The sequence below is a fragment of the Equus asinus genome, chromosome 1, assembly GCF_041296235.1.
Source record: "Equus asinus isolate D_3611 breed Donkey chromosome 1, EquAss-T2T_v2, whole genome shotgun sequence".
In the NCBI taxonomy this organism is placed as follows: domain Eukaryota; kingdom Metazoa; phylum Chordata; class Mammalia; order Perissodactyla; family Equidae; genus Equus; species Equus asinus.
In genome coordinates this window covers 161081350-161092665 of record NC_091790.1, presented here as the reverse complement: position 1 = coordinate 161092665, position 11316 = coordinate 161081350, and the positions used below count along the sequence as shown (strand labels likewise).

The window sequence follows — 11316 nt, the reverse complement described above, 5'->3', positions numbered from 1 at the left end:
GAGGAAGGAAGGAAAGAGCAGCTGGCTGAGGGCCCGTCTTCCCCACATCCCTGGGAGGCTGGGATGGTAAGTGATTTGCCAATGAACAGCAGAGCTGGGATTAGAACTCAGGACCCCGGGGCTGGCCCGGTGGCACAGCAGTTAAGTTTGCACGTTCTGCTTCTCGGTGGCCCCGGGTTTGCCGGTTCGGATCCCAGGTGTGGACATGGCACCACTTGGCAAAAGCCATGCTGTGCTAGGTGTCCCACATATAAAGTGGAGGAAGATGGGCATGGACGTTAGCTCAGAGCCAGCCTTCCTTAGCAAAAAGAGGAGGATTGGGAGATGTTAGCTCAGGGCTAATCTTGCTCAGGAAAAAAAAAAAGAACTCAGGACCCCTCATTCCCAGAGCCCAAGTCTGGTTCTTGGCCTGCCCGTCAGGAAGGGCCCCTGATGGACCTGGTGACCAGAGGGACAGTCCAGTTCTGCTGGCTCAGGAGCAAGTACAAAGGCTGCGGATCCAGGCCCCAGAGGTCTAGGATGGGTAAGGAGTGGGCATGGGAGGACCGTCTCAGCTTTCCTGCATAACGGGGAGGAGATGGGGGAGGACGCACCGGGCTAAAAGCTGGGAGGGGCTAGAGTCACCCCTGCGGGCCCACTAGTCTGGGAGTTTGGGCTCTGAGATGGCGCTGCCTCCACCCCGGCTCCTCCTCCAGTGTGGCCTGACTTGGCGGGCTCCATGTCCCTCCCATGGACAGTGGCACGGGCTCAGCCTCCAGAGCCCACAGGCCTGAGCCAGGCTAAATAAGGGGAGACTGTCCCCCACCCTGGCTCCTGGGCCCTGGGCGGGGCTTGAGGCCACTCAGGCCTGGTCACCGTCTGGGCCTGCTGGAGCAACAGCTTCGGCAAACGCTTTTCCAGATGTGCCCTGTTCCTGACGTGCCCGGCGAGACCTGAATTCCAGTCAGAGCTGGCTGCTCACAGGACAGTCTGGGCTTTGTCGCCTTTGGGATCCAGCGGGAGAATCTCAGGCTTTGTCCCGAGGTGCGTGCAAAGAACCTCAGGTGTTGGCTAAGGGTCCGGACCTCGGGCTGTGTGGGGAGAAGACGCCCCACGGGTGTGGCCACAGCCCTCACTCTCTTAGCCAGAAGCTTCTGGGGAGCGCAGGGCAGAGGGGCTGAGGGTCACGGACCCTCCCTTCTGGGCCTGGCAGGGACTCCCCCGCCCCCCCTGCAAGCCGGGTTGTGGGGAAACAATGATTTCATTCCCTCCAGGAGGCCCACCAGGGAGGTGGAGCTCGGGGTGGGGAGGGACTCAGACAGCAGGCTGGCCGTGACCATCCAGGCACCATCGGCTCACCAGCAGTTTGGATGAATTTTCCGGAATGGCTCAGGCTTTCCTGAATCAAGGCAGAGAGCAGCACCAAAGGAGAGTGGGAAGACGACAATGTCCCTGAGGGTCCTGGAGAGGGATGGAGAAAATCAGAGACCACCCCTCCTGGAGAATCCCTCTGACCTTGATCTGGGACCTGCCAGCCCTGGTTCTTGGCTGCTCAGAGAGGGCCCATCTCCCTGACTCCCCACACTGGGGATTTGGCTCCAGGTGGAGTCATCCTCTCTGAGAGGCATAGCCATTCTCCTCTGAGGGGGAGCACAGGAAGGACCAGGCCCAGAGCACAAAGACCAAAAGGAAACGGGATGTCCCCTCAAACTCCTTGACCTAGTCCTCAAGGCTCTCCACTGGCCACCTTGTGCGGCACTCGCCACTACCCCTTCCCAACCCCAGACAAGGGCCGGGTTCCTGTGCCACCAGGCCCCCTGTGCCTGGATGTCGGTAAGCCACTCTTCCTCCTCTGCCACACCCTCCTTCCTCCTCCTTCCCAGGGACCCCTTGTCCACAGCAGCACCCACAGCAAAGGTCGGGGCTCACCCCAGCCTGGGCTGTCCCCCCACGCTCCATGGGGTGAGGCTGGGCCCGAGGGCAGGGCCTGGGTCTTCTCTTTCCCCATCCTCCGCGCCCCCAGGGGAGCTGAGCAGCGGGCTGAGCATAGCCAGAGACTCTGCTCTCTGGCCGTCTGATTCCCCAGAGAGACGGGGCACCCACCTTTCAAAGCAAGTGAATTCCTCTCTAACAGATAATTTAGGCGTCACACAATCTGCCTTAAATCAAAACCGGATTTAGCGGGTCACCAGTGATTCATCAGAAGCGGAACAATTTAGTAATTCTCTAAACTGCTGCCTCCCTTTCACTTCTCCTCTCACTGCCCTCACCCCCACCGCTGCCTGCCCTGAGCAATAGCCAGGCTATCATCGGAGCGGGGTGGAGAGGGTGGGGGGGGATGGACACAATGTCAAACCCATTTCTGGAAACCAGGATTTTCTATTTTGATGTTTTCCCAACGTGCCAGCAATAGCACGATTGGATGCCACAGAGGATGAGCCGGAGAGACAGGATGGGAAAAGTTGCCCAGCCCAGCCAGGCTCTATGAGAGCGTATCACACCGCATCCAGGGATGGGAGCGGAGATTCCAGAGTCAGGCTGGGCTCCCAGGCCTGAATGAGGGCGCTGTGAGGACGCGGGGCTGCCTCCATGCCCCCCTCCAACTCTGCTGGGACTGGAGGAGGTCCTCCAAGAGGGGAGTGAAGTCACCTTTTCCCCAGCCCTGCCCTGCGGGTGGGGAGGCATCCCTCACTTCCAGACAATGCTGGTGCTGGCATTTGTGCCGGGCTGCCAGCCACACCCTTGGGGCGGTGGGCCGGTGGTGCAGTGGGGCGGTGGAGCGGGGTGGTGGGGGGCGCAGGCAGGACAGGGGCCTCTGCCTGGAGCTGGCCTCTGTGCTGTGGGTCCCTGGAAGGGAAGTCGTGGCTTTATGTGGAAGTGGTTTGGGAGCAATTTCCTCACACTGGGCACACACATGGCACTTCCCCTGTCCCCTGGCCTGGCTGCCCCTGCGGCTTCCCGCTCTACTCTCCAAGCTCCCTACCTCCTCCTGCCCTGGACCCTCAAAAATCTCCTGTCTTTGCCTTCTTAGATCACAAAGCATCAAGATTGGGAGAAGGAGGTCAGATAGCACTGGATCTGATGCCCTCATTTTGGGCATGGGAAACTGAGGCTCAGAGAGGCAAGGTGATATCCCGGGGTTCTTTGGTAGGTCAGGGTGAAGCCAGGACTGGAGTCCTGGTCTCCTGGTTCCTGCCCAGGCCTGGTCTGCCAGCCACACCCTGCCTCTTCCTCCTCCCTTCTCTGCTTGACAGGAGGCCACCTCCTCCTGGACTCCAGCAAGAACTCAGAAAATTGCCCTCCCTGACCAGGAATCCAGAGGCCCGGGCAGTCAGAAGGTACCCGTAGGGGAGCCTGACTTTGACTCCCCCAGCCCCCAGGACCTGACATTTTCGTGTCTGCCAGCAGGCCTGAGCCAGCTAGAAGTGCTTCAATTCCCCAGCTATGCTGTATCCCCAGAACCTCTGCTCCCACGGCTCCTGGCATTCTGCTCACCTTGTGAGGTTTCTCATGCTCTCCTGCCCCTGTCCCACCCCTCACCTATGGCCAATGTCCCCATAGGGAGTGTCCGAGTGCTCACAGCAGGCCCTGCAGGCAGGGACTCTGGGCTCCCTTTCCTCTTGCTCCAGCCCTTCTCCTGGACGCCCCATGCTTCTGGCCACCTGGCCTCACTGCCCTCTGTGGGTCCCACTGCCTCTGGCACTCCTCACTACGTCTTCCTTGGCTCTATGTCCTCCTGAGAACCGCCATGGCTGCTGGACCCTGCTTCAGCTGCCCCTGGGTCCCATCACACGTGCCAGGTGCCCTTGCTTCCCGTGGGCTCTACTGCTGGGACAAGCTGGGTGCTTCACAGGGCCAAAGCCTGGGGGCCTCTTCAGCGTTTCCAGCAAGCAAAGCCCAGCTGGATTCCAGCAGCGGGAGCAGGTACCCACCCATATGCCACGTCACGCTCCCTCCAGGCCCTACAGCAGGACCGCTTAGATGCTACTGGGTATCAGAACTTTAGGGAAACTCCTCTTTCATTGTGCTCGCAGCCATTCTCACACACCTCACCACCAGGATCAATATATTTATCATTTTACCAATGCAGTCGCAAAATTTAATTTTTAATATTTTTTATGGAGGAAGAGCATAGGGCCCACAAAAATCATAATGTGGTGCTGAGCACCACCATGGCCACCACCACCACCACCACCAGACAGAAGTATACAGGACGGGGCCGGAGATGGGCAGGCTCAGCTGTGCTCAGACTGACCCCTCCAACAAGTAAGGCGGATTCCTGGGCTGAGCTGTGTCGCCAAATCTTTCCTCCTTCATCATGAGTCCTCCATCCTTCTTGCCTGCCCTTGCAGAGTCACACCTGGCCAGGGTGCCACCATAGCTGTCCCTCCCTCTTCCCCAGACAGCGAGTGGGATTGCACGCATGCATGTGTGCACACACACAGGGCGTGTGCTTGTACATGTATACACACATACACGTGGACAGTACGCGTGTGCACACATGCATATACATGCAATGCACACACATTGGTTTGCATGCACAAAACACATGTTGCACACATGCAAACACATGTGCTTGTCCAAACATATACACACGCAAGTGCACACACATCCTCACATGTACACATGCATGCAAACACACAGAGTAAAGATATGCATTGTGGCCACAAACCCCTGCAGCTCCAAGACCCTCTGCCATGCAGACTGTGGCCTCTGCTGCCTGCACCCTGAGCTCCGGGACCTCTGCACGGTCTCTCTGGCACCTCTGAGCACCATAGCTGGACCATTTGTTCTGCTCATAATCCAGGGGCCTCCCTCATCTCATCTCTTTATCATGGAGCCGAATTTAAATGTTGGAGGGAAGGAGCCGTGGCCAAGAGGAAAGCAGCGGTGGGCATTTCTGTAGCTGCCTGGCTTTGTGGTTTCTCTCTTGGGAATTCTACATCTGTTTCAATGTGTGTCCTAGTCTCTCTTCATCTCCAAACTGAACCCTCCACCCTGAGTGGGGACAGGGACTGAGTCTGACCCAGCTCTCTGCTCACAGCCAGGTAGGTAGCAGCCTCAGTGCACAGAGCTGCTCAGGAAAGATTTTAAAGGTGAACAGAACCAGCCGTCTGCCAGCCCACCAACCAGTGTCTGGAGGGCTGTGCTGGGCCCCCACAGAGCAGGGACAGGCAGGGCCACCTATGAGACCACCCCCTTTCTCTCTTTGGCTGTCTAGGATGTCTTGATGCTGTGGGTTGGGGCTGGTGGGGGTGAGTCCAGGAGGGTGGGAGGAAGGGTGGGCAGGGCCCGCCCTGGTCTCCATCCACCGGTGACCCCTCCCTCTGTGGTCCTGTCTGGGGATTCTATTCATGTGAAGCCAACATTCCTGGAGCCCACAGGGCCAGCAAGATCATCTCACACAAGCGGATCGCTGTCTCGCCTAATGAGAAAATGATGACATGGCCCCCTGCCCTGGGCCCCCGGGCCCAGCCAGGCCCTGGCTCCCCAGCCCCCTGTGCCACCGCCGGCAGCCTCACAAGTGTGCACACACCTCCTGCTTTGTGCTATTGTTCTACAGGTATGCCCGCTGGTCCTGGGAAGTCAACTCACAGGCCCCCACGCCACCCCTCCAGAGGGTGACCTCCTGTCCCCAGGAGTGAGCACCTCTGAACTCCTAGGACATTAGACCGTTAGGACAGGGGGGCCTTCAGGTCATCAAGACCCTATTGCACAAACGTAAAGGAAGGCCCCGGGCTACAGCGGCTTCTCTAATGTCTGCACTGTGAACCAGTCTCAGCTCCCTCCCTACCAGCAGAGCGGCACACAGCCCACTAGGAAGGGCTTGCTACAAGAGCCAGGCAGAGCTCCCTTCCCCACCCCTCACCCCGCATCCTCCCTGCACATTGCCCTCCCCGCCCCCACTCTGGACCTCTGAAGAGCCAAGGCTGGAGGGGTTGGGGCTGCAGGGTCTAGAACTCAGGAAGCCCAGGACCTTCACGTCCATCGATCCTGCCTCTGCCCAGGCCAGGCCTAGGCCTAAAGAGGATAAACACAATGTTGGCAGCAGCCTAGGGCCTGGTGAGAGGCTTTCCCGGAATCCCTCCACATTTCAGAGCCGGAAGCCCTCGGAGGGGCCATTTTTAGAGCCAACTGGGAAAGAGGGACCTGCCAGGCCTGCATCAGCTGCCTGCCTGCATCTCCCACTCATCCTCACCCCGCCAGTCAGAGGACAGGTGAGCAGAGGAGGAGACCCGGGCCCTCGGTTCCCAGGCTGGTTGGGAGTCCCAGACTCACAAAGACAAGGCAGTCAGAGAAGAGCCCAGGCAAGGTTATGCGCTGGGGGAGGGAGGGATCGGCGAGGGGGCATAGTCACAGAAGCCTTCCTGGAGGAGGCAGGACTTTGACTCATAGAATCTTGGGATCTGAAGGGATCACAAAGGCTGCCTACAGTTGCACATCATCAGACCCAGGAAGCTCCTTGATACATCCCTTCCAGGGGGCTATGATCCCCTACGTGGGTACCTCCCTCACTGGGGACCCCTTATCTTCTCATCGTGGGACAGCTTAGATGGTTAGAGAGTCGCTTCTTATCTGTCACTTTCCAGCAACGCTGCCACCTTTCCCAGTGCTGCCCTTTGGGGGCCTCAGACCAAGTGGGTCCCATGTGTCCACCCCCCACCAGTGACAGCTCTTTGGAGCAGACGCGTGGACAGAAGGACCCATATTCCAAGGGCTGCCAATTCTCAGTCAAGTCATCCCCAGGTATCTCGGGCCCTCTGTGCTCCTGCTTCATCCTGGTGGCAGTGGACCCAAGCTGCGCACAGTCACATCAGGGCAACCCCATTACCCCAGGAGTGGCCAGAAGCAGTTGCTGCCGAGAGCCCAGCACCGGAGGAGGACGTCCATGGTCCGTGAGGGAGCAGACAGTTGGCCCAACGAGGCCCCCCTGTCCCAGGGCGCATGCTCACCACCTGCCTCATCCCTACAGATGACGACACAAGAGGGCTCCCACACCCCTCAGCGGCCTGACCCTGCCAGAGAGAAGAACTGAGGGACAAAACTGCAGCCAGGGTCGGTTTGCAGGGCTGGGGTCAGGCCTGGGCAGGGCTGCCACAGAGGTCAGTTTTCCTGTAGAGAAATCAGGGCAGGAAGGGGAATCTTCCCAGGCCCTGTCTCGCGCACTTCCGACATCTGTTCCAAAAGCATCTGAGGATGTCTTCAGCGCTTCTCAGACTCTAACGTGAACGTGAATCCTCTGGGGAGCCTGTTAGAATGCAGATTCTTGGGGCCAGCCTTGTGGCACAGTAGTTAACTCTTCACTTCCACAGCTCGAGTTCCTGGGTTCCAATCCCAGGCACAGACCTACACACCACTCATCAAGTCACGCTGTGGCGGCGACCCACATACAGTGGAGGAAGATAGGCACAGATGATTGCTCTCAGGGCCAATCTTCTTCAAGTGAAAAAAGAGGAAGATTGGCAACAGGTGTTAGCTGAGAGCTAATCTTCCTCAGGAGGAAAAGAAAAACGCAGATTCTGATTCAATAGGTCTGGGTAGGCCCAAGATTCTGCTTTTCTAACAAGCTCCTAGGTGGTGCCAATGCTGCTGGTCTCAGGACTTTGAGCAGCAAGGGGCTGAATTACAAAAGCAAAAAGCTCTGGATCACAGTCTAGTTAAAACAAAAACACAGAGAGGGAGGAAGCTGCTCCTGATACCAGAGAGAGATTGCAACGGAGCATCGCTTTCCCTCTGAGCTTTCCGAAAACCGTGGCAAGAAAGGAAAGAAGCGTTTACCAACTCTTACGCCATGATAGAAGAGACAACTGCAGGCATGGAGAGAAAGCCCTTCCCCGGTCTGGCTGCCCAGGAAACTGATGAAGCAGACCTTATTCTCAGGAGAGTGGAGAAGCAGGCTGTTTTAGGGGTACTGCCAGCCTTTCTATGAGAAGCACTGAGCCTGGGCACCTCAGTGGGGTGCATCTGTGATGGAGAGTCACGGTTTACACGCCAGTGCCCCTGGTGCCCCACCTGGGCCAGCGCCAGGGTCAGCGCCCATAGGAGACCATCCTTCTCCCACTTTTTGGCTCAGACACTAGCTGGCTTAACCATCCCTGACAACAGAGTGGAAACCTGGACTCAGATGCTTCGCCATGCAGCACCCCGCAAGGTGTTCAGGGGAGGGCAGCTGAGGCCCAGGCCTGAGCCTCAGGAAGGGGTGAGGTGGATCTGTGGGCAGCGGAAGAGCCCCACCTCTTTCCAGTAATCAGGAAAGGCTTCCTGGAGGAGGGCACATGGCGGGCAGACTTGTTTATGTAAAGGAAGGGAGGTGGTTTGGGGAAAGGAAAGTCCAAGCAGAAGGAGGGATGGGATGGGGTGGGCATCCAGCCACAGTGGGGGTGGGGAGGTTCCCTCACTGCCCCTCTCTCCATGGCTGGCTCAGACCCTCAGAGACGGGCTGGTGGAGGTGGGATGGCACATGGCTCTCCTGCCACCCCCACGCCCAGGATGTCCAGTATAAGTCTATCTCCTCTTTACACCCTGAATCTCTGCTCCCCCTCCTGGCTCTGCCTGCCTCGAGGAGCACCCAGGTTGGGGCACGGAGGCTCTGGCCTGGGGGCATCCCACACCCAGACCAGTGTGGGTGGGAACTGGAGCTGAGTGAGGGCTTTGGCCAATGAGGCCTCTGAACATGACCGTGGGCACAGCCACAGGCAGGACACAGGAGAGGAGAGACTGGTCAGCCTTCTGCCACGAGGCCTTGGGATGTCATAGTCAGTCGAGGTCTTCACTCTTAGACGGCTACGTTCCTACGAAACGCCAACCCGAGTGGTCACCTTGGCCTGAAGGGGGTCACACGGGTGTTGACTTCTCAGCCATCCTCACTCCTTCCTGGGGTGACCCGGGACACATCCCTCTCTTCCCAGCATCCTTTGTGACAACAGGGACGTGCAGGACCCTGATGATTTCCCAGAGAAGGAAATGGAAAATTCTCAGATAAAAAAAGCCAAGGTGTGTCTGTGTTAGAGGGGAAAAAAGGAAAAGCGCTTGGCATTTTCTATGATGACCAAAGCCGCTGGGGGCCAGTTGGAAGTGGGGTCTGCCGGGGACGCTGGGCTGGAAGGCTGTTCCTGCCTTGGTGAGCCAGGCCTCCTTCTGGGCACGGCCAGATGGGGTTGTGACCCATCCTTCTCTCCACCACTCGCGGGGAGAGGTCTGAATTGAAGGAAAGGCTGGGCTCCCACACAATGGCTTCGGGTGTAGAAACCAGGACACTGGTGGCTATTTCCAGATTCCCCAAAGTCTCAGGCCGGGGCTGGTGGCTGGGGAGGAAATCAGGGGAGATAGGAGAAGGGGCTCCAGGAAGCCCCCCTGGCGCCACCATCCCGCTTGGGGGCCTTCCAGAAGGCGGGGGAGCAAGTAGGAAGAACTTGGCACCTGCCGTCTGTTAGCTTGGAGGCCCAGTGTGAGTGCCTGGCTCTCTAAGACTCAGTTTCCTCATCTGGAAGTGGGAGGTTGGAGGGAGAGGCCCGTCAGCTGCTGTACGCCGTACCTGCCACGGTGACCCCGGTCTCAGCCTCAGGAGTGGCCACTACAGAGAATGCGGGCCCAGCTATGCAGGGCCACCTGGTCCAGTCACCTCATTTTACATATGGGGGACCGAAGTCCAGAGTGGGGAGGGAGGGCCTTGTGGGGGCAACTTCTCCAGCTGACCCTGGAGCAGCTGTGGGACTGGGAGAGAGGCAGGGGAGGGAGGGGGGGACTGCCATCTTGGGGCAGGCTTGGAAATGGAGGGGGAAAGGGACTGACCTCCAGGGGTCAGTCAACACGCTAAGGTCCAGCTGGCCGCACTGCATCACAGCACTCAGCATGGTCACATTTCTTGTCTCTTAGTGAGTTAGACCTGCCCCGGTTCCTGCACCTGCCCATCCAGCTCCCAGAAAACAGCCAACATCCACTGGGTGCAGGCTGGGTGCTAGACCCTGTTCCAAGCACAGTCTACTCACTGCTCACACCAGCTGTAAGAGGTGCAGGATATGATTATTCCCATCTCACAGATAGAGAAACTGAGGCTCAGAGAGGTGTTTGTTTTGTAACTTAACTTACATGACCCAACTGAGAAGTTGGAGCTAAGATCGAAACCCAGGTAGTCAAACGCCAGGTAAGAACTCACTCCACTCCGCCAAGCTGCCAGGCCCCTTTCTCCCAGTGCACACCCCATACTGGGTGCAGCACGGATCCCCAAACCCCAGAGACAGAACAGCAGAGGGACAGCCTTGAACCTTTTGACCTACAGGTCCGGGAGAGCCAGGATCCCTGACAACAGCAGACACGGTGGAGGATGAACGGGCCTCGGACCAGGGCCTGGGAGCTCTCTGTCCGCTCTCCCACCTGAGAGAGTCCTGGTCCTCGGGAGATGAGCAGTTTCCATAATGCCCATGGATACCCCAAATGGCCAGAGCTGGGGGTCCCAGACTCTGAGAACACAGAGGGGCACTGAGAACCCCCATGGGCAAAGGCCCTTCCCAAGGCCACGGAGGGACTGAGAGCCATCCTGCCAGCCTGCCTGGCTGTCTTCCATATGCGCTTGGAGGTGGCCAGACCCAAGGGAGCCAGACGGTCCCGTCCAGCTGGCCCAAGGTCACCAACAGCTTCGAAAACAATAGGCAGTGGGTCCAGCCGTGGCTGGGGCCAGAACAAAGGCCTAGGCACTTCCTCGAATTGAGGCCCCCTCCTTCATGGTTTGCCAAGGCCGGGGACGAAGGAAACCTTCATCGGGAGGTAGGGATGTTTTGCAAAAAACTGTTCCCCGGAGAGCTCCAGCCGCCAGGGCTGACAGGGGAGCAGACAGAGGGAACGGCTGCCCAAAGCCGAGATCCGTCTGCCAGGAGGCAGGGGAGGGAGCCTTGACTCCAGCTCCACGTGCCCCCCACCTTGCTCCCCAGGCTGAATCACTAAGATCTCCCACCTGCTCCTCCTTTCCATGGCCCTAGCTCAGAAGTTGACATCTTCTCTCTGATCCACCCTCCACAGTGTTGCAGTATCCGTCTTCTAAAACAGCTCGGACCCGCTAGTGTCCTGTTCTGAAACCCCCCATGGCTCCCCAGTGCTCACAGGAGGCACTGTGACATGCAAGGCCCTTCAGGGATCCAACCCTAATATACTTAACCTTCCTGCCACCCCAGGTTCCCCAGGCCTCTTTCCCCTGGCAGCTCTGCCCTTGCCCGTCCCTCCTGGAGTGCCTCTGCCCCTCCTCCTCCCCTACCCTCCTTCAGGATCCAGCTTCAGTCTTCCCCCTCCAAGAAGCCTCCCTGATTGCTCCAGCCCATACACACTCCCTTCCTCTGAACCCTA

General features: G+C 58.4%; 1 protein-coding gene across 1 annotated transcript in view; it reads right to left on the bottom strand.

Moving 5' to 3' along the window:
- Positions 1–943: 943 nt before the first annotated feature.
- The window catches only part of MINDY4 (MINDY lysine 48 deubiquitinase 4), a 129832-nt gene continuing 119459 nt past the window's right edge, over positions 944–11316 (bottom strand). Inside the window, exons 19-20 of the transcript XR_011503769.1 lie at positions 1339–1440; positions 944–1070 (exon numbers count right to left, since the gene is read on the bottom strand). The gene's annotated coding sequence lies outside the window, so the exon portion shown is untranslated. The remainder of the gene's footprint in view (positions 1071–1338; positions 1441–11316) is intronic.